At 35.5% G+C, this 5,688-nt stretch overlaps 1 long non-coding RNA gene across 1 annotated transcript; it reads right to left on the bottom strand.

Annotated features, from left to right (window-relative positions):
• Window positions 1-1,360: 1,360 nt before the first annotated feature.
• LOC133274338 (uncharacterized) lies at window positions 1,361-4,079 on the bottom strand. Its single transcript, XR_009745120.1, has 2 exons — window positions 3,999-4,079; window positions 1,361-2,526 (listed from the first exon to the last, which is right to left on the bottom strand). It is a non-coding gene; the product is annotated as an uncharacterized LOC133274338 (long non-coding RNA).
• Window positions 4,080-5,688: the final 1,609 nt, after the last annotated feature.

Below are 5,688 nucleotides of genomic sequence, written 5' to 3' on the forward strand. Positions count from 1 at the left end.
CAAGCAGAATTCAGGGACATTTCAAAATGTTTTTTGTGATCTGGGCTTCCAACTTTAAAATGTGATGTATAATTGACATTTTGATACTTCGAGGCCATGGTGTATTCTCACACTTCTATGAAAAAAAAACCAACTTGCTGACACAATCAGGAAACAGATGGTGACAAAGATCTTGTATTTAATATGCCAATCATTATGCTTTACTTGCATATTATCATCTCATTCATGAGGCCACTATATGAAGGAATTTTGCTATGCCTCTGCAAATCAATCAAGAAGTCTTTTAATTTTTTTTAAAATATAATTTAGGTCCTTGTTATCCTTTCTGTTTCATTATATTTGGGGTGGGGTGTTTATGTAAATTTATTACACACGAAAAAATGCTTTGACAATCCCATGGCTAGAATAGATGTCAGTAATGAAATATTCACTATAGATAGATTCAATAGAGACCAAGAAATGACTTGGCAACTGAAGTACCCACATTTTCCATACTTTGCTGTGGTCCTTAATCCAAAGGCAGTGACAGAGTAAGACACTATGAAAGATGATGTCGAGTAGGAGAATAGATTTTATAATGTGGCCTCATATCTACTAAGACCTGGACTTCAGTCAAAATTTTCTACTCAAGAAAACCACAGATGGCAGATTACCAGTGTATTTCAATTAGTGTTGAAATCATTGAGTATCTCAGCCAAGCAAACCTTTTCTTCAGCTCTGAAAATAGGCATTTTCCTTGGAGAGTGTCTGACTCAAAGTCCCCTTATACAGGAGAGTTCGTCCACTCACAAACTGAGCAAGGACCCTCCTTGGACAGCTTGAGGTCCTCTGAAGATGTTTTAGCCCATTATTGCAAGTGATGAGAACAGGCTGTTTCTTTCTCCTTTGTTTCTCTCCTTCAGTGTCCAGAGAAAACTTCTTCCTTTGCAAGTGCCAAATGTTCACATTTAGAGGGAGCTGGGGTATAGTTAGCAGCATTCTCTCCAGTCTCTCTCTTATTCTCTATCTGTAGGTTCCCCACCTTCTAAAATGTGTATCTTTCCATTTGAAGAAGACAAGTGTCATAAAAGGCAAAGTGGTCCTAAGTGCAAGAAAAATGAGCCTATGTTTCTTTCACACGTCACAACACAGGGTTTATGGCAGCCTTTCAGCATATCCCCCGCTTTCCACACTAATTCCCCTTCTAATCTCCAGCCTTTCAGACTACTTGCAATGTGTTCTTTTAGACCCGATCTTTACTGACTCATAACTGGGAGGTCTACGTCACCCCTATTTTGTCATATTCCCTTCATTGCGTGGCATTCTTCATTTAGCTTGCCGAAGCAGGTTTGTGTTTATGAAACCAGAAATCCTCAAAATCGCAATTCTGTATTCCCTTTAATTGGTTAGGAGAAAAACAACACAACAATAATATCCCCAAACCCAGAACCCCACAAGCACAATACAGCATTGTGTAACAGTTGAGCTGTTCTTAAACACAGGGTCAGATTTATTGTTTCACTACTTATCAAAGACAGTGGCTTAAACACCTTGCACTATCTAGACAGCAGTCTCTTGGGATGTCAAAAGTCAAGGTTACATCAGCTTTTGACTTTGTCCAGGCTCTATGATGTACAATGTCACTGTAACAGAGCACTTCCTCTTTGTTCTGGGGGAACTTGATTCATAATGAGCCCATTTAGGGTGTACTCAGATTGTGATAAAGAGCTCTACACAGAGATTCCTATTTTAGAGAAACAGGTGTTGGCTTTGATTAGAGAAAAATGACATCATCCAAGAGAGAGGAGGAAAAAAAAGCAAAGGGAAAGGAAGGCAAAAATAGAAAAAAAGTGGCAACCAGACACAAATACATTTGCACATATAAAGCTGTTCTAATGAGAGCCAAATTGATTTGACATTCAGTGGCAGTTTGAAGCCAAAAAAAGCAAAGCAGCCTACAAAAGGCCCAGCTCATTGTTTATGGAGTGTCATACTTCATCATCTGTGAGACCAATAACAGTGATGGGAAGACCTTTAAAAGCAGGGAGTTTGCACAGAATGGGTGCATGGGTACCGCTGATGTCAGATGCAATAGAGTGATTGTGAGCTATTTCCTGAATTGAAATCATGTTTGTCAGATGAAGTAGATGCTCTCTACAGATTATATCTTTGAGAAGAGGATTTAGTACATTGTTAGAATTCTTGGCTGATTTCTCCTAGGCAGACGTAACCACAATACTTACCCTATGATGGGTACTGATCATCAAACTAAATAAACTGAATAAAAACCATAGAAGATAAAACAATTATATAACATGCAAATGTAGCTTCCAGTACATGAAAATTATTCTGTTTGTGAAAAAGAACTTTGCACAAAATCATGTAAATTAGTGTGGGTACCCCTTCCATTCACCATCCTCATTTTCATAGGTAACTTTGTAAATATTTTTACAACTATAATTTTTACATTTTCATCAAAATAGTGGTCTTCTGTCATTAGTAGACTGCAGAATATATTTTGTCCATCTCTGCTTTCAGTTAGAACACCTGGTGAGGAGTGACATGTTTAGCAAATGTTGGTGAATGCCAACATGAATTAAATAAGCCTTCAAAAAAAACGTGAGATGCTATAGCTTTGTACAGGAAAAGAGATGTGTAGAAAGCAGTCTCTTTCTGCCTTCTAGCTATGAGCTCAATCTAGATATCACAATATTGATATTAAAATCTGATCCTAATGTTTCTGTTTAGATTTCACTAGAAAATAAATTTCTTTCTTGAGGAAAAATTCAGGAATTTCAGCCTCCTGGGTCTCAGTTCTCTAAAGACTCACTGGAATACAAATACACAATGATCTTAAATTGGGAAGTCCTTAATGACATTTTACATATGGTATCTATTGTGGCTTCATAATGCAAAAAGGGTGACCAAGTATCAAATGGATGGCATAAACAAAAAACAGGAAGAGAAAAGATACATGGAAGTCTAAGAGAATAGATAAACCGTTTTCTTTCATTCACATTAAAAATAAAATTAGTTTGTTTTTTGGGTTGTTTTTTTTTTTTTGTGAACCTTCTTTCTGTTTCCTGTAAATAATTTAATCTGTGAGTTTATTAGCAGTTAAGCAAATAGATCAAGTAGTTCATAATGTTTAAATATTCACAGAAGACAACATTACATCTGTATTAAATATTGTATTCTGTGACATACAAAGACAGCGTACACTGATTATTAATTATGTGTGCATATGTAATCCCTGCTATGTCAGCTTTATGTTGTAAATCATATGATTGAGTTTCTTTAGTCATATTTAGGAGAATTATAAGACACACTGGAATAAATTACAAGTTTTGAATACTACAAGATAGGTTTCTAAATTCACTTTATAATCGTACCTAGCAATTCAAGGCCATATGTATTCTACTACAGCCTGTACTTTAGCTTGCAGGAGAAATGGGGTTGCTCTGTGTCTAATACTCATTGGTTTAGTAGTCAGTCTGAAGTCCTGCAGACATGATATTTAATTCTATTAAATTAAATATTTAAATGCATGATAAGCCGTTCAACAAGTGGATTTCACTTTTCTTAGGCTGTAAGAGCATTCTCATGGATAATCCTGTTGTAGAAAAAGTAAACAGGAAATGTGTTACTGAAGACTGAAGAAATGCATTCCTACCAAATTTTGATAAAACATTTAAAATGTTACCTTTTAGGATTCAGTGTCAGAACTGTAGCATCACAGAAGTGAATGCAAGCAATTTACATTTCCCTTAGAGCTATTGTTTCACACTGTCTGAAGATTCAGGCTATGTCTTTCACTGCTGAGAAATGATGTATTTTACATCAACCAATGTAAACTTTTATAAATTAGTGAAAACAAGAAGAGACAAATTTCAGTTTAATGTAGCTAGTCAAGGTTAACCTCAGGCCTACATCTGCCATTATATTGACAAAACATAAAAAGAAATAACACGGTTAACAATGATAATACAGCCTTTGCAAGAGAACATTGTATTAATTACCTGCTACCCAAATTAGAATCTTCCCTCTACAGTTCTACACTCACAAAGTCTGAAAACATCTTTATATCTCCTTCCATATCTGTGAAAAGCGATAGTTTTTATAAGAAATGCTTCCGGAAAAGAGAAACCCAAAGGAAGTATGCACAATGTATAAACTTTTGCATGTATACACAAAAAAAAAAAAATTCATAGAAATTACAATGAATTATATTATGAACTATTAATATGTTAATTACAGTCAAAGCTGAAACTGTTTTCATGTAGTAGACTTAAGCAGCTGGTCCTGCTTAGTTCTTCAAAAGCATCAAGGACACCGGATTTGCATATGTGATTGCCAGGTATGAAAAAAGCTGTTTCATCTAGCAGAAAGAGCAGACCAAGTCACTAAAATTAAAAATAGCCTAAGAAATAAAGATTTTAGTTTTATTTTGTTTTCCTGACACTGACAGTGACTAACTCCTGGAACAAATTAACTCAGCAAGTGCTAATTTCTCCATTGCCTGTAATATCTTCAGCAGAAATGGATGGCTTTTTTTATTCCCCCTGAAATACATGCTTAATCCAAAACTACCTTTTTTTTCTTTCCTATAAAAAAATGCTAAAGATAAAGGTGTGGGAACTCCCCTTTTCTGATAACTTATACTTTGTTATTTTGCATAGCACTTCCTTGCCAGTAGGGTTTGGATAGTTTAGATAGATGGTGCCTGTGTGGTACCTGATAAAAGTAAGTTGGCTCAGAAAAAAAACATAAGATAAAATTTTATGTGCTTTTGTTATATGAAGATCTAATAGTCTGGATAACCTAGAGATGCCTTTAGACTTAAAATTAACAAGTTTCCATTAGTATCTCTAGGACATAGACATACACATCAGGAACAGAATGAAACTCTGCAGGAGTGAATATATTCCTCTGATCTATTCTGAAAGTGGTTCTTTAGATTTTTAGCCCCTCCACATATTCATACTTATCTGCAATACTGTAGTGAAAATAATTCCATTTGCATCACTTCACGTCCACAATCTGTTTATTTACATTCCACACAGCTAAGCCTGATTGCACCATACTTGATTGCATTTACCTAGCTTCAGCTGAATCACTTAGTGAATTCCAGCCTGCTACTCCTTCCACAGTAGAGTCACTGAGCTTTCACAGACACAGCTAAACACATTCTGAAGAAGACTTAGCTAAACAGGTATACCAAAAACCTCACTGACACATGTAATATTTACTGCTGATGGCAAAAAGGCTACATGATGGCATTAAAAAAACAAAGTAGGATTTACACTTATGTAACTAAGAGAATTGATGCTGGGCTTGTAAACAGGAGAAGTTAAATAAAGACACTAATGTAATAGTAGGCAATGATACACATTTTCAGTATAAACCTTCAGTGTAAAAATACTCTTATCAAGTGTGACTACTGACTACGAGCTCTACTCCTTAGAGACTGGTTGTAGTTTAAAGAGAAAGTTTTCTCCTGCTTGGGAATCTTGAAAATAAATTATTTTCAAGAGAAAAGATAGACAATAGGAGCTATCCTAGAAGATAACTAAAATGCAAGTCCCTCTTTTCCATGTCTTTCCTACCACTCTGTGTGCCACCCTTGTTACAGCAGGATGTTTGGAGACGTATTTTCTAAAACAGTTCCCAGCCAGATAACCTTCACTCATGCCAAACTGTTCATTTCAA

The sequence above is a fragment of the Pezoporus flaviventris genome, unplaced genomic scaffold (assembly GCF_033815535.1).
Source record: "Pezoporus flaviventris isolate CSIRO_AGI_PZ_B2104156 unplaced genomic scaffold, CSIRO_AGI_Pfla_v1 ptg000036l, whole genome shotgun sequence".
NCBI lineage: Eukaryota > Metazoa > Chordata > Aves > Psittaciformes > Psittacidae > Pezoporus > Pezoporus flaviventris.